At 37.5% G+C, this 25,352-nt stretch overlaps 1 protein-coding gene across 2 annotated transcripts in view; it reads right to left on the bottom strand.

Moving 5' to 3' along the window:
• The window catches only part of RAB3C (RAB3C, member RAS oncogene family), a 265,300-nt gene that overhangs the window by 147,074 nt on the left and 92,874 nt on the right, over positions 1-25,352 (bottom strand). The gene's annotated exons all lie outside the window — the stretch shown is intronic.

Below are 25,352 nucleotides of genomic sequence, written 5' to 3'. Positions count from 1 at the left end.
ATAGCTCTTAGAGGGGAAGCTAATGTGTTGGATGATACAAGAATAGCTTCTTTGTTGTCAAAATGAAACTAACATCTCCTGGGTCTCACCCTTGGGATGGGCTCATGCTGGATATGCTATTCCTCAACCACAGGTATTCTGCTTGGATGCTTACACTCCACCATAGACTAACCCATAAGAAACTTGAGATTGCTTACAATTTTCTCCTAATCTGTGTGGTATGGTTTACTCACCCCCTGCAATTTCAAAGGAGGGTGTTCGAAGAAGGCTGAGGAAATCAATAAATGATTCCAGAAGAACAAAGGGGCATGAAGCAGAAGTTGAAAATTAGCCAAGGGTGTTACTTTTCATGAAACCAGCAACAAGGACCAGGGGTGGGACTGGCCTGACTAGAAGATACTTATGTGGTGATATCAGGAGAATAAATTTCTAAAGATAGGATGGAACCAAATTATGGTACCCCAAATAGCAAAAATAGAGCAAAATCTGTGGGAAAGAGAAAACAAAAAGGAAGGTATAGATTTTACCACATGAAAATTTGACAATTCCCTGAATATAAAAAAGGTATAAATAAAATTTAAATGATAAATAAAGTGAGAAATATATTTGCCTTGTAGCAGAGAGACCAAAGGTTACTCCCCTTAATATATTAAGTAGTGCTAGAAATCATTAAGAAAAATGTTAAATAATCTAATTTACAATTGTTGATATAGAGGCACATGAATAACTAATTAATCTGTAAGAAGAGTTGAATACCAAGCATAATAATGCTGCAGAGTTGCATGTCTACATAAGAGAAGTTTCCTGGACATTATATGAATGTTTTATTATACTTTGATTAGTATTTTATAAAAATGCAGATGTTTGAGATAAATGTGAATACCATAAACTGCATAAAATTGGGAAAAATAGTTAAATTTATTAGGCAGAAAGAAGCCAATCTTGAGCTCATGTGGATATTCTTAATTCATCGGATTTAATTCAATGAACAGCATATCCAATTGTGAAATAAGGAAAAACTTTAGAGAACCAAATTTCCAAGGACTATATTTACAAAGCATTAAATAATCACAGACTATGTAATATATTTTCAGCTGTTTGGGGAACAAAACATCTTATAACTAGGCATTTTATTCTCAAACATCTCCTTTGGTGGTGGGTGCCTATTTTTCAGAATGTGTTATATATAAAATTATCATTTTTTTTCTTATTGTGAAGTAACTTTAAATGGCTGTCTAGTCAATGATACTGTAATAGTGTTGTATGATGACAGATGGTAGCTCCAGTTGCAGTGAACTCAGCATCAGGCATAGACTTGTTCACTATGTTGTGCACCTAAAGCTAACACTGTATGTCAACTATACTCAAATAAGAGAGATTTTTAAGGTCATAAGAAGTAGGTAACAATTTATTTATTGTTTTTTTTCTTTTTAAAGATTTTATTTATTTATTCATGATAGTCAGAGAGAGAGAGAGAGAGAGAGGGAGAGAGGGAGAGAGGCAGAGACACAGGCAGAGGGAGAAACAGGCTCCATGCAGGGAGCCCGACGTGGGATTCGATCCCAGGTCTCCAAGATCGCGCCCTGGGCCGAAGGCAGGTGCCAAACCGCTGCGCCACCCAGGGATCCCCATAGGTGACAATTTTAAAAAGATAAAAATCTAGAGAAAAAAAGCTTTTTAGCATTGATTGAATAGTCTTCCCACAGGTTGGGGACCCCATTCCTGCTGCCTTCTCTATGTAACAGACAGCTTTCCCCTGATTTTTCACTAGGAGAAAATAGCCAGTACACCCAAGGCACTGCTGAAAGGTGACCCAGACCCTTCCTGTCAGGCATGTCTTCCACATAGACACTGAATAATAGTGTGTTGGAAAAACTATGACATCTCTTTCTTCTTGACCTCTTCTGGCGATGGCTTCCCTTTTCATAAGATGTTAATTTTATTTTGACAGTAAAGAAACTAGTTTTAGCATGATAAAACATACATTTCAGTCTTTGAGTGTATTTAATCTTTGAGAGAGCAGAAATCAAGGCCCCATTATATTATGATTGATATGTTACAGGAAACCACACGGTTGGATAGCCACTATCAAAATTTGAAAGTAGATAGAAGGAGACAAAAAACAGCTTTCATGAAAAAAAAAAAAAAAAAAAAAAAAGGAAGCTTTCAGAAAGCATTTAAGTCACAGCAAGGATCAGGACCTTCCTCACCATTCTGATTTGAACCCAGAAACACAATCTAACTGAAGGTAGTTGTCACCTAAAAGCTCTCAGGGAGAATAAGAAATTGCACCACATAGAGGTAGTGTTTTAGGGAATACAGAGGGTAGTTTTCCTTCCCATTGCAAAGACAATAAAAAAGAGTAAAACTAAGCTAATAAATCAGGCACCAAGTTGGCTCTTCATTGGTTTTGAGTCCTGAAAACAATTTCAGAATCACAAACTCATTAGCATATTCTCTCCCATGGTATCAGGAAGAAAAAGAAGTCAGAAAAACACTTCATTACATTTGACATTTACTAATGATGATAGAAGGTTGTATCTGAAAGAAAGGAACATTTTATAATGTCAAGTGCCACTAATGTAATTAAATGTGAGCAGTCTCAGAAGGTAACTGGCTAAAATGGGACCTCTTCTCAATTTGCTCAGAAAAATGGCTCCAAACCTTGGTTTTGCACTGTTCCTCTGCTCGATTAATTCTGATAACTGGGGATACCTGCTGATTTCCTATAAATGTAGGCTTCCTATAATTGAAAAACACAACTGGAAATCTCTTACAAAGAGATTGAACATGAAGAGAACATGAAGGTTAAAAATATGATTAAAAGTGAAAACTTTCTTCCATGAAAGTTAGCTGTCATTTTCTTCTCTTCTAAAAAAAATAAAATCATTTTGGGTGGTTTAAATATTTTGATTTCTCATTCATGTTTGTTTTGTTTTGTTCTTAGAGAGAGCTCCCGTGCAAGTGAGTGGTGGCATGGAACAGGGAAGGGGGACAAGTGGGGAAGGAGAGAAAGAATCCTGAAGCAGACTCCCAGCTGAGTGTGGAGCCCAACGTGGGACTCAATCTCATGACCCTGAGATTATGACCTTAGCCAAAATCAAGAGTCAGGTGCTTAACCAACTGAGCCACCTAGACACCCAATTTCTCATCCATGTTTTTAAGAGGGATTTTTGACTTTAATGATGGGTTTGATTAGCAATACTTGAGTATACGTTAAGAAAGAACTGTAAAATGTAAAATATTAGAGCTTGATAAGTAGAAGTGATTCAGTTTGAATATTGGAATTTTTGTCTTTGCTTTTTTTTGCCTTCATTTTTTTTTCTGATGAAATATTCTATATATTTTTAACTGTATGTACTGCATTCCCAAACTCTTCTGAAGTTATGCAGAGATAATGTGCAGTTTTAAGACAGAGGGAATAGCCTTGGTTTGTAAGGTCTGAATTACATTATAATTTGATTTTTGTTTATAATGCTCTCTGTATTGGGGTAAAGGGAAAATGAAAGTAAACATTAGGAAAAGAATATAACTCAAATAGTATCACCACAATCAAAATACATTTACTGAATGTCGAGAGAGAGAAAAATAGATCGAAGGATAGATTATCCTAGTATATTATAAAATAGATAATTTTATATGTGAAGAAACTAAACCAAACACATTGATGTTAACTCATCAACAAAAGTAATTTAATTAAAGTAAGGGAAATAATACGTGATATCCCAAAAAGATTGTCAACAGAAATGCAATATGAAGATCCTGCAACATAAGACATAAAACACACATTATTGAATTTCCAACACACGTTATTGACCGTCCAAATAGACACAAAGATATGAAATGGAATAAACACTCAGTCATTAAGCATCCAAAGAAGTAGCAGTCTCTTGTGCTTTGCCACCTATTACTTGTAGGAATTATTTTGAATCATCAAATGAAGATTAAACTCTCCTTAATATAGTTTAATATTACTGCTGATTGATCGATTCATTGGTTCAATGATTCAATGGTTTGTTCATTCACTCAATAAACATTTGGTGAATACCTACTACCAGGTAGGGATTGCAATCAGTTTATTTTTTTTTTTATTTTTTTATTTTTTGCAATCAGTTTAGATTGAATTTATAATCTATCTGTTGGAGATATGTTTCTGTATATCTTAAAGCTCTACACATTAAAAGCATTTCATTAGTCAGAATATCATATTCCCTACATGACAAAAAAAATCAGTAAAATCATGAAAATATCATTTCTAAAGAACAAGACAGCCTAGCAATTTAAAATTATAATTGAGGCCACCTGCTCAGCAGTGAGGTTTTCTGGTTCATGGCCACTGAGTGGTCTACATTGTATTCCCTCTGAAAAATATGTTTAAACTCTAACCCCAGAACTTGTGAATGTGACCTTATTTGGAAATAGGGTCTCTGTAGGCATAATCAAGTTAATATGGGTTCATGCTGGGTTAGGGTAGGCCATAACTAGTACCCTCTGAAGAAGAGGAAACAGAGACACAGATCACACAGAGATGGTCACATGGAAGCAAAGGCAGAGATTGGAGAGATACATCAATGAGCCAAGGAAGCCAAGCATTGCTGGCAACGACTAGAAGTTAGGAGAGAGGGATGAAATGAATTCTCTGCTAGAACCTGAGAGGGAACATGGGCCTGCCAATGCCTTTATTTAGGACTTTTAGTCTCCAGAACTGTGAGACAATAAATTTCTGTTGTTTTAAGTCACTCAATTTGTGGTACTTTATTACTCAGCACTAAGAAGCTAACAGTCACTGACCCCAGTTTGGAATCTTTGTGATCAGGACAGAAGCAATATAAATTTCACAGGTACCCACACACCTGTTTACTACTCTACAGCAGAGAAAATATCAAGAGTTAAAGATAGCCTTATGGACAAGGCTAACATAGTTTCACTGTGTGAATTCAGGAAGGATGTTATGCTAAAGTGCATTACTATATTCCATTTACATAATATTAATTCTGTTTAAGAAAAGGTGAGTTGATATATGCTTGGGATTTTAAAAGGTAGATCTTTATATATTTACGTGCGCGTACATACAAGGTAATTAGAAGGAAAGAACAATGTCACTTGAAATGACAACAATTATATATATTGCTTTATGTTGGTATTTCACCCCTAAATGATTGACATGCTATTGGAGAAAGATCCATAGTCATGACATACACTGAGACATGACCCTCCAAAATGGTGATAATTACACATCATTTCTCTTATATGATGGTACTTTCCCTCAAGTTGTATTTATTTTTTCATTTTCATTAGTAGGCAAGCATAAAACAGCATTGCATATAGTCTTATAAATATAGTAAGCCAAACAAGAAGCTTAAATATTTTATGCTTTCTTGTGGCATATTTATTTTTGGAATGAAGTAAGAACTTTTTTCCTAACAGCAGTTCATCTTCTATTAAAATAAAATTTACAAACCACTTTTCTCTACTGATCTTGTATAAACAGGCCTTTTGAATTCATTTACACACATTTACACAAGCATCTGTAAGTCAAGGCCACATAAGAGAGTACTAAGAAACTGGTCTCTAAATAGTTCTTCGATCAATTTAGATGTCCTTCTTACCAAGTGTCCTTTATCTATCCTTCTTACACCAGTTTATTGATCAGATTTTCTTGTTATGATGTTTAGCTTTGAAATACTCAAACCTTCATTTTATAATGGCACCCACTTCTAAGTAAAACATGATAAAATAAACCCGAGGCAGAGGATAAAACTTGACCTATTATTTCTTGGCAGTGTTACCATGGCAATTCATCTTCCCTGAAGAGAGGGACAGTCACATACAGCTTTTTTTATAGGTGGCCTTTGACTCCACTGTCAGTGAGACCCTAACATATTAACCAATTATATGTTTCTGTTCATGAAAGTTGAGACACTTTTCAGTAAACACTAAATGCTCTGGCAAACTTGCTTCAAGACCTAAATAAAACTCACAATCAAAGCCACGTAAAGGGCATCTTTACTCATTTTATTTAAGAGCTTGTTTTCTAAGAATGATTAACACAAAGGGAGAGAAAGATGCCATTTTTACTTTCTTTTTAATTAATCTCTTTGACATACTTCTTCCCACTGGGATTTTGATTATGCTCAATTTTGTCAAAACCTGGGGCATAAATACTTAAATGAAGGCAAGCTCAGAGCTTTTAGCCAAGGGTGGTGATTGTTTTTCTTCACTGAACACAATTCAACATGTTTACAATGATCAAAGGATAACAGGCTTTCGAGTGGGAATCTTATTGTTGGCCTAAAATTGTCAACTAAGACTCAAAACTAGACCCATTACAAAGGGATGGAGCTTTCACTCACATGAACCACATGCCAGTTAGATTGGGTTGGGCGAGTGCCCTCATGGGCAGTGGTAGTGTCGACCTGCACTTGCACAGGGGTGTCTAAGACCTGGAGAGAGATGGCAGGGTGGACGGGGCAGGGGCAGAAGAGAGTCTGATGTCTCACTGGTTTGCATGGCTAGGTTCCATGAGTTTCCCATGGACAGATAAACACCACAGCAGGTAGCTGCACTTGAGACATCTCACCATTAATTCACTTTGTGAGAGTTTGGGAGTCTCCTGGATGAGGTATGGGAGTCCAGTAGTATCCTAAGGGGGAAAGGAGGGAGTTGAAGGAATGTTAAAAGGGAAGGAACCTGAGTAAAACTTGCACGTCATGGCACTGTGAAGCTCTGCAGGGCTCCCTGAACATCCTACAAAAGGGAACCAGCATTCAGCTGTATGTCACACGGAAGGTGTGGATGACAGGATAGGCTTAGCTGGAGAAGTCAAGAGAGAACCATAATTCACGTCCAATTAGGTGGAGTCATCTGCTCTCTCCCTACCTCCCAGCTCTCCTTCCATCTCTGACGCGGGAAGAGCAAGAACCAGAAAATGGAGGGACATAAAGGGTGAAAAACTGGATCGAACCCCTCTTCCTATTGTACCACCAGCCCCTTAGAATACAGCCAGATTTATAATAAGGGAAGAATATGAGTATTAAATTGGATATGACAAGTGCATTTTAAGCTAAGCTCGGGGCTCAACAATATTGAGCATTTTTTTGAATAGGCTTTATTTTTTAAGATATTAATCATTTCTTTTTAGAGAGAGAGAGAGAGTGCACACTGGGGGAGAAGCAGAGGAGACCAATGGATAAGCAGACTCCTCACTGAGCGTAGGGCTCAGTCTCATGACCCTGAGATCATGATCTGAATTGAAATCAAGAGTCCCATGCTCAACTGACTGAGGCACCCAGATGACCCAGGATTTATTTTTGTTAAAGTAGTTTTAGGTTCATAGTACAATTGAATGGAAAATTTAGAGATTTCGCATATAGAGATTTTCCTTCTACATAGTCTCATTCATAATCTTCCCCATTACCAACATCCCCCACCAGAGTAGTTACATTTGTTGCAACTGATGAACCTACACTGATGCACATTATCACTCAAAGCCCACAGTTTGCATTAGGGTGCACTCTTGGTGGTGTATATTCTATGGGTTTGGGCAAACATAGTGACGTGTTTCCCCTATGATGGTATAATGAAGAGTAGTTTCACTGCCCTAAAAGCCGCTGTGCTCTGCTTGAGGTGTTTTGTTTTGTTTTAAATAAGAAACAAATGACTGTAAATGAGACTTGTTCAAGTTGTGCGTTGAGGGTGGACATCGGACATTGGGCAGAATATGACTGAAACAGGACTGATATAGAAATAATACTAATGCATGATATTTAACACTGATGGAGTTAGGCTTTTCACCAGTCTAACCACCAGTGAAATTTAATAATGACAATGTGAAGACCGTAAACTTGAGCAGGACTTCCCACACTTCACAGTGAATTCACATCTATCATTTCATTTAATTATTCTGAGGTAGTAGACCATTCTACAGATGACAAAACTGAGTAATAAAAAGGTTAGGCACCAATTCTGAGTTATAACAGTGGGAAATAACGGGAGTCATATTAAAGCCAAGCTTTTTGCATATAAAGCCTAGTCCTCCCTCCAAATATTAGGTTGGATATTGAATAATCTAGATTTTTCAGTCTGGTTCAATGTTTGATGTTATCATTTGGCTATTTTACACCTGCTCCACATATGTGTTTTTTGATCTTTGTCAGCTTCACTTTTCAAACTCCACTCATTCTTCAACCAAGGGTGGCTGTGCCTGGTCTCAACACTCAAATAAAACTGTTCATGCAAAAGAAATCAATGACATCCTGACTGCCACATCTAGTGGTTTAATTTTTGGTTCTGATCCCAGTTGTCCTATCTGAAACAATTATTACAGATGACAAGCCCTTAACTCTTTAAACCTACTCTTCCAGGGCATGGTTCTCTAGTATAGGGTGTAAAGGGGCACCTGGGTGGCTCAGTGGTAGAGCATCTGCCTTTGGCTCAGGTTGTGATCCCGGGGTCCTGGGATCGAGTCCCGGGTCAGGCTCCCTGCAGGGAGTCTGCTTCTCCCTTTGCCTATGTCTCTGCCTCTTTCTGTGTCTCTCATGAATAAATAAATAAAATCTTTTTAAAAATTTAGGGTGTAAAAAGTCAAGATATTATTAAATGTGGAACAGTGGACAATACTGTTATGTAGAGTGGGAAGCAGTGGCTGATAAATTATTCTAAGCATCTGAGATTGGAGAAATAAAGATATTATATTTTTATTTTAAATATAAATTGTGGAATTTTAACAATTACCTTATTTATAACAGATGTAATTTTCAAAGTAATAAAGGAAAGGATGAAATTGGAAACAATAAAAGCACTCAACAAATTCAAGACAAAGCAGTAAATGAATAGAAAGAATCATAGGATGGCCAAGCCAAAATCACAAAATAAGATATAAATACAGCAATAATCAGGGTAAACGTTTATGGGCCATTTTTTTCCAGTAAAAAGGTTCTGATGCACTAGATCAAAAATCCTATAAGAAGAAAATAAAAAGGTATTTAAAAACCTTCTATGACTTCAGAGCTGAAACAGACCTAGAAAATTTAGTTTCTTGTTTACAAATGTGGAAATGAAAGCCCAGAGAAGCCAGTGAGATAATCAAGTTCATGCAGCTAAAAAGTGCCAGATTTTCGACCAGAACCCAGATTCCCTTACTTCCAATATGATGCTCTGTTAAATTGTATACCCTTCTTCTTTTCAATAAAAATATATTTAATCTTTATAGACTAAGTTCTGTATGCACCTTCTTTCCTTCCTGAAAATACTAGGCCTGCATCCCAGACTGATGACATTTTCTCCTAGAGGGTAGAGAAAACTGTGATTAGTAATAAGAATAAAAACACAGTAATTTAAAAAGTACCCTAGGTGATTTTCTTCCTATTGCCTTGACCTAGGCTTATGGAAAAACAATTTCTTGTCGAATTATACTTCTTTAAAAATATGGAAGGGAAATAATGAAGGCTGAGAGGGAATAGTGGGAGATTTTGTTTTGGTAAAATTTGTGAGTTTTGATGTTGTCATTAAAAGATGAAAAATGCTGGTGACACATGAGAGAATTACATTGACTTCAGTGTTTTGTACAAGTTCAGTTTGAGATATCAGTGTGACAATGGTGGGAACACGGCTCTCGGACACAAGAATGTGGTCAAAGTCTCCTAGGAGAGCGGCTATTTATAGGATGCCTTTGAAAGGATGAAGAGAGGATGGAGATCAGAAGCCCCTGCAATGCCTTCAAGAGGAGGGCAGCAAAGGCGAGCTTGCAAAGGCAAACTGAAAAAGAAAACTCAAAGATTTCCAATTTTCTTTTGAAAACTTAAAGAGGATGGTTATAAATTCTGTCTGCATTGCTGTGCAGCCGCAGAGGGCTGGTGCACCTGTCCTTTCAGTCTTGTGTTTTCAGGTTCAAAGGAACTTCAAGAAGAAATAAAAATATCCTATCGCATGGCTATTCCTTTATTCTTCTCCACTCTCCTCACCAAGAAGAACAAAACGAATTCGTAACTTAGCCCAATCAATTTAGTGCCTAAGTAAAACTGACACTTGGGCTCAAAATTTATATAAGGAAAAAGTCAGGTTGTTTTAACTAATCAATATTCTGTCCAGGCCAACTTCTTGTTAAAAACTAACCAGACAGTGAAAATCTATATTCCTAATATTGTGCTGGGTACTGAGGGAAAAAAAAAAAAAAAAAGACAGAAAAAGCATCCATGAGATGCAATCTCTAAGGGAAAGAATTTCTATTTCCCATAAACTGGCAAAAATGAAGCTCACAAAGCCGTCTGAGAACCTGGCTGTGCTTGAAGAGTTTAGTGTGTGATGTGTGCAGCAGATGCTGGAGGAATCAAAGACTGAAGTGAGCTGGAAAAAGCTCCAGGAAAAGCTACGGCAGGTTCCCTAGTGATGAGTAGGTTTTGAGAGGCTGAGAGGAGGTGGTGAGCAGATACAGCCACAGTCAGGATGCTGGGAAACACATGGAAATGCAGGAGGGCATGAAGAGACTGACACCTATGCTATCCTTCGGGATTTTGACTTGCACTCCTCCCCTGCAGGCACTAAAACACATTTATCTTTAAATACAGCAGAAGGTTTGTTTGTTCTGCATCTGAAAATTCACCAGGTGCTACAAAAGGAGAGATTTCCCTACTTCCCCTTTCAATTATAGTATCTGGAAGGAGAAAAAAAAAATAAAACAGGTAACAGGTTCTAGTTTCTTCTAGAGCAGGATGCACAATCCAAAATGGAAGAGAGGAAAATGTAACCTGTGACCAGGTACCAGCTGGGTCAGGGAGTTAAACCCCTCTGCATTTTTACTTTCTAGCTAAAATAATGTGACCTACACTCTCAAGATTGTGGTGAGGATTAAATAAATGAACATATCTAAGGGCTTCTTGAACATACTAGGTACTCAGTAAATGGGACCTCTTTTTTCCTTGTCTCTCAGAAGCAGCAATGCGTGGAGGAGACAGCAAGGGCTTTGGTGTTAGAACACCTGGGGGTCCTACTTTGGTTCTGAGATACATACCGTGTGTCTTTAGAAATATCACTTAACCTCTCTGAGCATCAGCTTCATGATCTCCAAAATGAAATCAATACCTAATACTGAGTTGAAATGAAAGCTGCAAATGAGAAAAGTACTACGTGAGCTATAAAATGCCATTGCCAGCATCGTTATTGATTGCATTAAGGATAGTAAAGAATTGAAGCTAGCATGTCAAATCCCAAGAGAAGGTGCCTGTTAAGATGCAAATGGGCTGCTTAGTAGAGTATTATTCCTTACTTATCCCACCCTCAGGGAAGGAGCGGAAATAAAGATGTGTGTCCTTCAGAATCACCCAGAATCTACATGCCCTCTTTTCCTCTCTCCATGCCCCTATCCATAAAAAGGGACCCGATTTCAAAGATAAAACACACAATAAATCTCTATCATGACTATTACTTGATTATGCTTATTCATTTCTTTTCTTTTCTTTCTTTTTTTTTTTTTTTGCTTATTCATTTCTTGAGGGTCCTCTACACATTCTTATTTTTAGAATTGTTTTGCCTTGCCCATCATTGAGACAAAAGGCCTCGTGAATCACAACAGCGTTTCGAGGTGAAAGCACTGGGTCCCACATCTCAAACCATCGCTCACTGTAGTTGATGAGAACCATTTAACAATAAGTATTACATCTGATGAATGAAGTCTCTAAAAGACACAAGAGACAAAGGGAAATGAAAATGTAGAATCCAGATGCTACAGAAACAGAAGTCGCTGGGGCATCTCATTCCAGCCTCCATATAGGCAGAGACCAAGCTCGCAGCAGGCAGCTGGCTGTGTAAGGGACACAGGGGAAGGAGAGGAGAAAATAATTGTCCTCGGAGGAGAGCACCACAAAGCCAGGGAAAGCATGTTTACTGTGGAAAGGCTTCTTGACCAGAAACAGCATTGCTACTAATAATGGCATACATCTCTATGTTAGAAGTGAATCTAATATATTTCTTTGTCTCATGAATAACCTTCACCTTAACTAATTTTTTAGAATATAATGAGACGATATTCCACCCAAGTGGAATCTCTAAACATCAAAGGCAGCTCTGAATTGCTGACTGTTGTTTCACAAGTTGTCGAGTCAGGGGAAACATGAATCCCATTGCCTGGCATCTGGGAAGCAGGGACATTCAAACCCCCGCCTCGGACAGCATGGGTCGACTTCAAACATGACCCCATGTGATGGGCATCAGGATTCTGTATAAGATTACATGGCATTAAATTTTATCAGGCACAAAATATCTGGAATAAAATCAAGCAAGGGTAATTGCAAATACAGCTTCAAGATCAGATCACGAAGTAGATGACAAACCCAGACTGCCTGCCTACACTTTCTGGTTACGTGGAAACCGTCAAAAGATGGCTTCGATTGTTATTTAAGCAATTTTCTCTTTTCTGTTCAGTTGTGATCAGACACCGATGTAGAGCTGAGTCTGACGTCGGCTCCATAATTGGAGGAACGGAAATAGGAGACAGAGGTCAGAGGCCAGCTACAAAGATGATTATAGGGTTAATGAGAGATGTGCCTGTGGAAAAAAAATTCAAGGAGGCTTTATTAAGTCTCAGGAGTCTGAAGAGTGACTTCCTACAAATATGAAGATATAAAAGTCTTTCTGAGAGAGCATGGGAAGTGGCTCTTTCTTTCTTTCTTTCTTTCTTTCTTCTTTCTTTCTTTCTTTCTTTCTTTCTTTTTTTTTTAAATAAATCTTCATTCAAGACAGGAATGGACTTACTGGGCTGGGGAGGTTGGAGGGGGTGCTGGGGCTGGACATTGGCTGCAAGGACCAGGGGAGCTAGGAAGGCAGACGCCCCATGCTGAGGACTGGCTGCCAGTAGCAGACTCTCCTCTGGGGAGGGGAGGGAGACCCATGGGCACCCAGGGCCCTCTTACCATTGTTATTGTGCCCACTGATTTTGAAAGGTATAAGATCCAACCACAGAACCATAAGTGAACAAAATCTGAGAGAGGCCAAACTCATACTAAAACTTGATATAACCTAAATATACAAAAACATCTACCGAATTTATTCAAGCTGAATTCTATTTAGGAGTTAATTCCTCTACTAAGTCAGAAAAAGCAAATTTCCAGAAGTCATTACAAATCAACCAACCACATTATGTCTCCAGATCAAATGAAAAAGAACCTGTATCGAACTGCAGCTCCATCACTTACTAGAAGAGTGGTACGCTAACCAACACCTTTTCAATTTAAGAAGAAAGGTTAGCTAAGACTAAGAAACCCAATATGGATGGGGAAATAAAACCTGTGCGTAGAGCAACATTTAGTTTTTATTTTTCCTAGTAAAAAGTTACCCAAATCACTGCATTACAAATAGACTAAATAGATCTATAAATCATTTGCCAAACAATCTGGCAGCCCATAAAAGCATTTTTTCCCACATTTAAATTTCACTGACAACACGGCTGCTGGCATGAGAAGCCTGAAAGGGCATTAGCATTCTGACTATAATTCAAATTTTTACTTTCAACACAAAAAGTTCTTTTGGGGCTTGTGTGCCAGACAAATGTATTTTTCTTACCATGTCAACAGACTCTACTGCTTGAATAGCTTGATAGCAGAGTCAGAGAGCAGATGCACTGGCATCTACTGATCCCTCTCCTACAGGAAAGACAGAAAGCTGTCCAGCTGGGCACCACCCAGCCTGGAGTATGCCAGGCCTGATGATCACGCTGCGCTAATAAGGTCAGGGTCTGATCCCTGTGTGTTCTTTGTTCTGCCTGACTAGATGCACAAGCTGGCCACTTATTTCACAAATGTGAGGGAAAGGTGGATGAGCAAGGGGGTGAGGCTGGATTTGCACAGACCCATCATCCTTCCCAGGAAGAAGAATGAATGATTCTTTATACACAAAGACTACTCAAACTGCTGAGGATCATGACCACTTGGGTCAGGGTTTCTTCCCTTTGGAAGCCAAGAGCAATAAATTCTGATGTAGCCCAGACTGGCCTGAGGGCACAAATGGCTGGGGAAGTTTTAGGAGACCTATTCTTTCCAACTGGCTTATTTATAAATTATAGTTGGCAATTGAACGTAGTGCCACACCCTCAGAAGCTCTCCTTTGGTAGATTTGATGGTAGACTCTGGGAATTGGCACTCTCTCCAAGGACCCTTGGTCATTCTGATCCTCGTAGTTCAACGAATATTGGACAACTGTGAAGGGCAGGGACTCTGGGGTCAGGTGACTGGTGTTCACACTCAGGCTCCATCATTCTCTAGCTGAGTGATCTTAGGAAAAGAAATCCTACACCTCAGTTTCCCCAACTGTAAAATAAGGATCATGACTGATGACCTCCAAGGTTGTTATGAAGATTAAATGAATGAACACAAGGCAATTGCTTAGCACAGGCCCTCAGACATTGGAAGCCAGCAATACATGTTAGTTATTATAACTTCCAGTGGCTCTTTTGTTCTTTTTTTAAAGTTTCTTTCTTACATGTAATATTTTATATGACAGTATTTTTCATGTTTATGGTCTGGATTTTTTAAGTTGCCATAGAAAGTCATATATATATATATACATATATATATATATATTATTTTCATGGTGTTCTGGATCTAATTCTCATATGCCATTTTTTTTCAAAGATGTGACTACAAACCATTGTCAATTTACTCTTATTTATTTATTTTTATTTTTTAATACCCATGAACACAACGTTTAATTTTCCAGTCACTCCTGAATTCCATGAAAAATTACATCTACTATTTTCCAAGGTACTAACAACCAGTATTTATGGAGTGCATTCTTTAGTTAGATAGCCACGTCTTTTGCACTAATTCTTTTTTTTTTAAATTGGAGTTCAATTTGCCAACATTTAGCCTAACACCCAGTGCTCATCCCACCAAGTGCCCCCCTCAGTGCCCATCACCCAGTCAACCTAACCCCCCCATCCACCTCCCTTTCTACTACCCCTTGTTCATTTCCCAGAGTTAGGTGTCTCTCATGTTTTGTCACCCTCACTGATATTTTCACTCATTTTCTCTCCTTTCCCTTTATTCCCTTTCACTAATTTTTATATTCCCCAAATGAATGAAACCATATAATGTTTGTCCTTCTCCAATTGACTTGTTTCACTCAGCATAATACCCTCCAGTTCCATCCACGTCGAAGCAAATGGTGGGTATTTGTCGTTTCTAATGGCTGAGGAATATTCCATTGTATACATAGACCACATCTTCTTTATCCATTCATCTTTCGATGGACACTGAGGCTCCTTCCACAGTTTGGCTATTGTGGACATGGCTGCTATGAACATCGGGGTGCAGGTGTCCCGGCATTTCACTGCATCTGTATCTTTGGGTAAATCCCAGCAGGGCAATTGCTGGGTCGTAAGGCAGATCTATTTCTAACTCTTTGAGGAACCTCCACACAATTTTCCAGAGTGGCTGCCAAGAGGTAAAGATGTCTTACAAGTTATCATTCCTCAGTAAAATAGGATTTTTTTTCTATCAAATGGAAACGAGATTATTGCTATGGTCTTGCAGTTTGCTTGAAATTGACAGGCGAAAATCTCTGAGCTTTAAAATTCCTTTATGCCAGAAGACCTACTTCAATATGAAGTTTCCAAGGCAATTAAAAAATAGAGACAAGTAAATAAAAATTGAAAATTTCCATGGATGGAAAAGCAAACAAATGACTAGAATGTTCCTTGGGTCTTTATCCAAGCTGGTTTTTGCAAAGGGATGAAGCCCTTTGCCTCAATGTTAAAAAAAAAAAAAAAAAAAAGATTGGAACTGTTTAGATTTTGATCAAAACAGAGAAACTTATTAACAAAGATCAGTTGCCTCATGAATTGGTGGTTACTTCATTGCTAGACATGTTTGAACATAGGCTGTGTGCACAATGTCAAGGATAATTAGAAAAGTTATCCATTCTGTAACAGGTTAGACTATACAACTACAGATTCCAAGAGGAAAGTTGTAGATGGTGCCTAAACTGTAAAAACTGAGCACTGGAAGGTTATCATTTTTGATAACTACCAAGCAACAGAGGAGTTACTAAACATCTGTGAAAAGACCAGGAGCTCAAGGTTTAGATGTTTTATTTTCTTAGCCCTAGGTGGAAATTCCAAAGGAGGGATGTCCTAAAACCAACAGTCTATAAATAGGTATATCCTCATTATATTACAAATCTACCTTTTCTATTAAGTGTTTTTAGATTACTGATTTTCTGCTTTTCCTGTCATTCAAGTCTCAATGATTCCATAAGGGAGATTAGTGATCTATCTCTCAATAAAGACACAAATTGGGATGGATGCCCAAAGCAACAGTTAAAAAATATACTTTTCCAGAGAGTGCTCAAACTCTCTCCCCCTAAGACTACCATCCCACAGTGTATAGCTGGAACTGACTGATCTTAATTTAGTAAGAGGGTAAAGCTTACCATCCAAGGTGGACACATAACCAAAAACCGTTTCTATATTGATATCTCCTTTACACTTATTACTAGATCACCTGGTATTTATTGGACTAAATTATGTTAATTTGTATTCTTAAAAAATTGTCCCATGTATCTCCCAAACCACCAGAGAAACATTATGAGTCATAAAGTCATAATTTTATATGGGAGACACCAAAGACATAATGCTCAGTATATCCTATATTGAAATGAACAGCAAAGCTGCTATGAGCAATGTGAAAGCAAGAGGAACTGGATGGGCCAACATTGAATCAAATGCAGACTCTTCTTCCCATCATAGGAAGATGGACATTTCAGGCGCAAGCACATTAATGTGTAAAATTTAATTTGCTCAATTTCTAGAAACAAGTTAAATTAGGTTAGGAACCAAAGAGACCCTCTCCAAAGCGAGAGGCAGAGAGGGAGGGGTGGAGAGAAGGAGCAAGAGGGAGAGCAAGTGGGGAAGGGGGACAAAAGTGCTTGCAAACAAATCATTTTATTCAAGGAGTCCTTCCAGCAGTAAGTTTGGGCATCATCTAGTTCTGCTCCATGAACCCAGCTCCAAGAGACTTAGGGCCCCTCCAAAGGAAGACTTCTCTTTAGCTTTCTTGATATTCACTGAAACACAAATTTATTTTATTTTGGATTCTGAATTCAAGTACCTCTTACCTCCTTTCCTAATAAATAAAATATCCATGTGACACAATGTCAAGCTCAGATCATATTTTTTTAAGAGTTCATAAAAGAAAAGAGTGGTGATCTTTGGCAGATTTCCAGTGATCCCACCTAACAGTGATACTGCAAAACTTCTAACCATAAGACAGAATGATCTAGCTCACATTTGGACCAAATACTTCTCTCCAATTGCTGCTGTAATGAAATTCACTTCTGAGAAGTTGTTTTCCTCCTAATGGTGGAAAGTTACAAAATAAGAACTCAAAAAATACTCTGTGTGATGTATAGTTATTCCTTTAGCCAGTTGTTTATCTAAAAATACTTTGAAAGCAGGGATTCCCTGAATATCATTTACCTAACATATAACCTAATGTTTTTTTAAAAATATATTTTATTTATTTATTTATTCATAAAAGACACACAGAGAGAGAGAGGCAGAGACACAGGCAGAGGAAGAAGCAGGCTCCTCGCAGGGAGCCTGACATGGGACTTGATCCCGGGACTCCAGGATTACGCCCTGAGCTGAAGGTGGCGCTAAACCACTAAGTCACCCAGGCTGCCCTAACCTAATGTTATAAATAAACAGATGGGTAGGAAAATGTTGCAAAAGAGTAAGGAAAAAAAGTAGAGGATCATAGGGATTATCAAAAATAATAAATTATGATATTTTAATGAAATTGGTTCTCAATATAATGTTTCACCATCACTCACTGTGAATGAAGCAAAACGCATACCATCAACTACTTGCTTGAAGTTCTCTCTGACTTGGTAACGTGGGTTTCTTATGGTGTTAATTAATGATGAGCACACCACTGGCCAACAAATCAGTGTTTTTAGTGTGGGGCAAGAGGATCACCTCCTAATTCCAACTGGACCTAAATGTTCAGCTAGGGAATGAATGAATGTCACAGCATTGAAAAAGAGCTAACACTTCTTTAGACTTCTGGAAATATGGCAACCAAAATCATCCAGATAAAGTAAAAGTCATTTTATCTACTTATCACATCTCCTTTTTCAGGACTGCAGCTCTGGAATGGAACAGAGCTTCAGTACCAGATATATTCAGCACAGTTCCTTTGCACAACATTTTGTTTTGTTTCATTTTTGTATTTTATCTAGTCTCTTAAGCAAGGTTGATGTCTATAATAAGTATGTTGTCTATAACTCTATGCACTACATCTCCAGGACTTACTTATCCACTGGTTGCAACTCTGAACTCTTAAACATCTCTCCTATTTTCCCACCTTCCAGTGTCATTTTAATTTCTGTTCTTACAAATTCAGCTCATTCAGATTCCACACAGAAGTGATACCACACAGTATTTGTACAGCATTGTTTTTGCATATCCTTACTACAAGATCATCAGCGCTTCCAGGAATTCTGTGTTTGAGATTATATTCAGCTATTTAGATTACTTTTCACCTCACTAAATGAGTAGAAATTTTTCCCCCTTTTCTGGAAATAGAGATATCTATGCAGTTTATTCTTTTAGGGGCTTTTAATAGGGAGCTCTCGCTGCTTCCTCTTATCTGAGCAGACCAGCAGGCAAACTTAAGAATTATGAACCATAAATTATATGCAAACCCAAGCAGTATGCGGTTAACAAAGATTTCATGGCTCTGCAGTTTTCATAATTACATTAAAACCAGGCATGTTTCTCTTTAAACACCAAAATGTGTTTTTGTAAAGAAATTGGTTTCAGGATTTGTCATTAGAAAGTAAATAAGCAAGGATTAAAATGGCATTTACTGTGATGAAACAGTGGCTTTAAGTAAGTAATCCAGCAGCTAGAGTAAAGCCCACTCCCTCCTGGAAGATAGAAAAGGGCTTTGCACTTGGGAGTCAGAGGTTCTTTCTGGGAAACAGGCTCAGTTCTTCCACAAACTTGCCCTGAGACTTTGAGAAGGTCACTTCATCTTTTGAGTTTCCTTATTTGTAGAGTGGCATGATTGAATTACATGATTTTTAAGGTCACTTTCAATTCTAAAGACTCCTAAGTTTAAGTCATTTTAAAGGAATTTATTTCTAGGAGAATTTACATTAATACGCAGTGTAGGGCCTCGGCAAAGCTGTTTAGTACACTGATTTTTTTTTTTAAGTGTTATAAATTTCAGGGCAGTGATTCTCAAACTTTATAATGCATCAACACTTAGCGATCCCTGGGTGGCGCAGCGGTTTAGCGCCTGCTTTGGCCCAGGGCGTGATCCTGGAGACAGGGGATCGAATCCCACGTCGGCTCCCAGTGTATGGAGCTTGCTTCTCCCTCTGCCTGTGTCTCTGCCTCTCTCTCTCTCTCTCTGTGACTATCATAAATAAAAAAAAAAAATTAATTATAATGCATCAACACTTAAAGTGGAAATTCCTGGGGTCCATCATTAAAGACTGATTCAATAGGACAGGGCTGGGCATAGGAACCTGTATTTTTTATAAATCCTCCAGGAAATTCTGATGTAGGTGCTCTGTGGTCTTGGCTTTGAGACTGAATTAGTAGTTTTAAAGAAGTAAAGGCAATTTATTCAAATCCTGGCTTAATCCCTGGAAAAACTACCACAATAGGATGTTAAGACATAGTCATTTCAAACAAAAGCTTATATTGCTTTGAAATATAATTATGAAAGAATACATTTGGTATTATTCATCAGGAAACTTCAAATGTGGCTGCCACATATAATTTTTGACTTATTCTTTTCGTCTTTCACTAAAAGTTCTTTACATTTCTCCTCCTCCTGGACGTCATCTTTAATTACAATATACCCTAAGGATTTGTAAACCCAACATACAGGTTGTCCTGGATATTTCTGTCAAAAATGTCTGCTTCTAACCTATACTCACCGTCCAGGTCTACCTTAGGTCTATTCTCAGCATGGAATTTCATACAAAATTCCATGGTATGATCCTAGTTTGCTTTGTGAAAGTGTACAGACTTGGATATAAAAAAAAGATTAATTGAAAATGTATAAACATTAGTAGTTTTCACTGGAGGGTTTTAAAAATGGATTTTATTTTCTGTTTATTCTTTATTTTCAAATTTTCTACAAAGGCTATTGTATCTTTTATCATTTAGGAGGAAAAGAAAGAAAAAGAGGAAAGGAGGGAAGGTAGGAGGGAGAGATGAAGAAGAGGGGGAACAGGATGTGGTGTGTGTGCTTGTGCATGAAGGAGAGAAGTAGTGAGACAGAGAGGGAGGGAGAGGGAGAGAGACACCACGTGGAAAGTGCTATGATAGAGACGTGGTGGGAGTCTGGGACACAGTGGTGTAGAGTGGTGAGACGTGTGGCCGCCTAACTGCTTTGAAGGAAGTTGAGGAAGGCTTCCTAAAAAAGAGGTAATGCTTTGAGCTGTGTCCGTCAGCAGACAATGCTATGTAAGCTTTGCAAGAAGAGGTGTAGCCTAAAGTGCACTGAGGCATGGGAGGAAACAGCCTGTCTCGGACGTACAAGGAGTGTGCATGGATAGCCTGTGTAGCAGCGACCTTCAAACTGTGGCTTGCAACCCACCAGTGGGCCAGAAAGTCAGTGAAGTGGGTCAAGGACACCATTTTAAAAATGAATAGGCTATCGTCTTGTTTTACTATGATTAAGAGTCTTACGGTTTGCCTCCTCTCTGATTTCTGACTCTCTTATTTTTTCTTCTCTTCCCTTATGATCTCTACCTCTGAAACCAATAACACATTATATGTTAGTTAACCGAAGTTAAATAAAATTTAAAAATGTAAAAAACAATTAATTGGCATGAAGTATCACTGTACATCACACGTAATAAAAGTCATTTTATAGAGATTTTAGCCTGTGTCTCTGGGTGTGTGTGCAAGTTGGACTGTGATGTAAAATATATTTCTTATTGTAGTTGTGGTCAGAAAAGTTTAGAAGCTGCTGCTGAGGCCTGGGAAATCACGAGTGCCCCATTCGGGACAGTATACTCCACAGCACATCACTGTTCTCTTATAAAGTTTTTCTTATGATCAATTTATACATCTATACATAGATACATATTTATACATAATGTTTATATACATATGATTATACATAATATTATATAAATATAATGTATAAATAATAATAACATATATACAATAAATATACATGGAGACAATCCTATCTGTTCCGACTGGCTAGGAAATCAACTCAATACAGTGACACATTTTATGATCAGGTCGAGGGAACTTACACTTGCTGGCCTGGCAAAGTATGAGGCACTCTGGTTCATTACATGTAATTACATATATTATCTTACTTGATCTTAGACTAACGTTAGAGGAGATATGCCATAAATATCATTCCAGTTTTGCAGATAAACAAGTTGGTGGGCAGAGAGTTGGAGGGAACAATCTCAAGTTTACCCAAGAGATCTTCAAGTGAATTCTGTTTCTGAAGTCCTCTGAATAAGTTACATTCCAGTCACGGAATTAATGTTTTACACACACACACATTTTTTGCTTCTTGCCCTCTACATCATGGAACATAAAAGTGCGAGGAATCAACAGGTTTCGAATTTTAATATTTCCTGGAAGTTTCAGAAGATTGAAAGACATGAAACACACATAAAGACAATGCCTTGGTCTTCTAAAGTACTTCCTTTAATTTTTAAAATACATTCATAAAAAAATACATTCAAAACCACTCCCATGTACCATATTGACTCTAGGGGTAGAAAAAAAAAGATGAATAGATGTGGCCCTTCTTTCAAGGAGGTTATGGTCTACTTGGGAAGATGAGGTGTTGATCTCACTCAGGGAAGCCTCCAAATGCCTGTGGTTTCTCATCAAAGAGCTCTGCTCTGTGCATCGTCCACAATTGACACACCATCAAGTAGACATTTACTGAGCTCTCTGTGTTTGAGTCACTGGGTTGGGCACTGAGGTCACAGGGGTGTATCTGATAATGTCCTGTACTCCAGGGCTTGGAATCTAACAGAGGAATGCCTAAGCACTCTGCAGTAAACTACTGGGAGTAGCTCTGTAGAGTAGTATTCTCTAGCATTCACCTCAATTTCTTAGCCCTACTGTTTAACTGAATTAAGAACTATTTAAATATAATCAGGCCTTTTATAACTCTGGATAGAAAAAGAAAAATGTGATGGTTTGTAGTAAGCAGGACACATTCTCCCCTATCTCTCACAGTTTGAAACCAAAAACTGTTCACTCCCAATTTATATCAAAATTTTAATGCCTAGTCCAGGTAGTTTGCATGGTTTTTAAGAAGTTATATTTTGAGTTTAAAGAGTTTTAGGTGTTTTAAAGAATCACAACCATTGTCTGAGTATTTTATTTTCTGGAAAGTAATTGAAAAAGAAGTAGAAATGGAAAAACAATGCTAGAAAAGGTGACCCAAGGAGAATCTCACCAAACACATGGTGACAATAAGGGGATTGTCTACAGGGCTTTGTTTAGGCTTACTTATATTTGAATGGAATACCACTTCAATGTGTACTACAATAAAAATAATACATGTAGGTCAAAACCAGGAACAAATGTAACATGTCCTGTCATATTTCCCCACTTCCATTTAACATACCTTGGTGGTAGTTGGCTAAACTTCATGCTTAACATCAAAATGAAATCTGTTATTAGCAAAAGCTATCATGACTTGAGCTTACTATGTATTTATAAATATGAGATTGGCCTCGTCTTTTTTCCCTGTTGCACAATATTTTCTTACTAGCAAGTGCATATTCACATTTCTGGAAGATGGTAAATCGATTTATTGTTTTTGATAAATGCATTATCTAAACATTTAAAAACACTGAATATTGTACTACCTAAACTTTGAGTTTATAATACACTGCAATAAAAAGGGAAATGTCTATATTTGGGATTGCATTTAAATTATATATATAATCTTATCCTCTCATTACTGTATTATACGTACTTTTGGGTTTTTAAGTATCCAGCCACTTGGAACTATTTTCACTCCAGCTGTAACACATGAATCTATTAAATGGATATTCTGCAGCAGGCCTACTTGCCCTTGGGTGTTCTGACCTTGAAGAAAAAGCACCACTTTATTGCTTTAGCTGAAGTCTAGACTGATTCTCCCAGTCCAAAATATGCTTAGATCCATCAATCTTCAGAACACAATCACATTTTGTGAAGAGAAGAGAAGAATGATTCATTTATGATTAAAGAACAAGAAGACCAGTTCTACACACTAATCAAATCACAGTATAAATTGGATTTAACTGATATATTCTTTCAGTGACATCATATGTGAGCAGAAGACAGATAAAATATAGTCCAAAACCACATTATGACATATAAATATACATATATACATACATATGCATTGGAATATATATATATATATTCATATATAGTGTTTAATCAGTGTGTTTAAAGACTATAAAAGTGGTTTGGTTAGTTTCCTTTCTCTATGTCACTGCTGAGCTTGTGTAGAGACTATAGAGGAACATCTCTTCCTCTCTTCCTTGCTTCTTTTCTTGACTTTTCATTTCCTGTGGACTCTACCAATACTCATCAAACAGACACCTCATCTATATATCTTCAATACTTTCTGGCTGCTAAAGCTTTTCTCTATTTGGAGGAAGAAACCTCAGTCTATTTATGAAAAAAAGAATGTAGAACCAACGCTACTACACACTTAAGAGTGGACGATCTAAAACTTAAAGCCCTCCAGTACCTTCCCACTAATCCAAACTCTTTAGCATGAGCTATAAGAACCTATATGATCTCCTTTGTAGCTACCCCTTCTATCTTCTCTTCTTTCCCTCTCTCCTTCATTCCTGCCATGTTGACCATCTTCCCCTCCTCTAACAACCCCTATCACAGCCTCTACTTGAGCTTCAGTAACCTTATAAAAACCCACTCAAAGTCAACATAGGAGGAAGGAGTACAGTAAGGAAGGGAAGGAAATGGTTGTGGTTATGTGACCACCCAGCTTCTGGGTTAGGGTGGGGTGAGGCTAAATTGAACTATAGGAATTGAAATGTGATTAAAACTGTGAAAAGTAAAAGTAGGTTTGTAAATATTATAGCCCAATGTATGGTTCTATTGGCTTTGAACACTATAAAAGTCACAAATACTTTACTAAAATAAAACATGAAAATCTATCACTAACTCACCCAGGTAATTTATGCCCCAAACAATTCTCCAATTATTATGATCACTTATCAAAGTCTCACTTGTCCATTCCTTATTATCACAGCAATAAGGAATTTACCACCTCACTCTTTTTCCTGTGTTTCCACAGCAGTTTGTTCATAATATTAATGAAGTGAGTTGTGTAGGTTTATTATTGCTCACTCAGTAGATTCACAATATTTCTTCCAAAGTGTCCCTAGATATGGCAAAGTAAGTAAGTAAGTAGTCTTCTAGCTGGCAAAGAACTATATCTACTTTCCTGAGGCAAGTTATGCTATGGCCAGATAACTAATTTTAAAATTTGGTAACTATATGTAAATTTTTTCAATTAAGCATAATTATTATTTCAGAATAATAAAATAAACTATTCAGATGGTAGAACAGCTAAAAACAGAATCCACAGAACATGCCAGAAAATATTACAGTAAGCTACCAACATTCAATAATGGTTGAGAAATAGTGTGGTACTTTCCTGCCTGAGGGACAAAGATTGGTAACCGGTGTAATGTTTTCAGTTACCTACTCTGAGGACTGGTTTGATTCATTATTTGAATCATGCCTAACGACTGAAATGGCTCACATATTAGCTGCGGCAGGAAAAATATGTTATTTTCAATGATTCCTCTGGTTTTATTCCACCTTTCATATTGCCAAGGAATTTTCTTTCTCCATCTAGATCAAGCTTGGATTTTCCAAGCTCATACCTCCATGATGCCATCAAAAGTTTTTCAGTTGGTTCATAACCCATAACCACTCCATACACTATTAGTTCCCTCTTTGCTCTAATACTCTTAAATACTACTACTACTGCCACCACTATTAATATTATTATTAATACTACTACTACTATTACTACTAAAGTCTATTACCTGTCAAACTAATTATCAGTCTTTACCTTAAACTTATAAAATATAAAAATACCATGCCTTATAACCAGAGATTCTTGTTTTAAAATCACATACAAAATGACATTCAACAATACTTACTCCAGAAACTAAGCATACACCTGTACAAAGCATCTTTTCTCTTTCTTTCTTCTCTAACCAATCTACAGATCTTACAAGAGAATACCCAGGCAACCAATAGATGTTTTTTTTTTTAATGAAAATGGTATGAATCATAATTTGTGGGTTCTTTGTGACTTAAA

Source organism: Canis aureus, chromosome 5 (assembly GCF_053574225.1).
Source record: "Canis aureus isolate CA01 chromosome 5, VMU_Caureus_v.1.0, whole genome shotgun sequence".
Taxonomy (NCBI): domain Eukaryota; kingdom Metazoa; phylum Chordata; class Mammalia; order Carnivora; family Canidae; genus Canis; species Canis aureus.
This window is presented reverse-complemented; position numbering and strand designations above follow the sequence as displayed.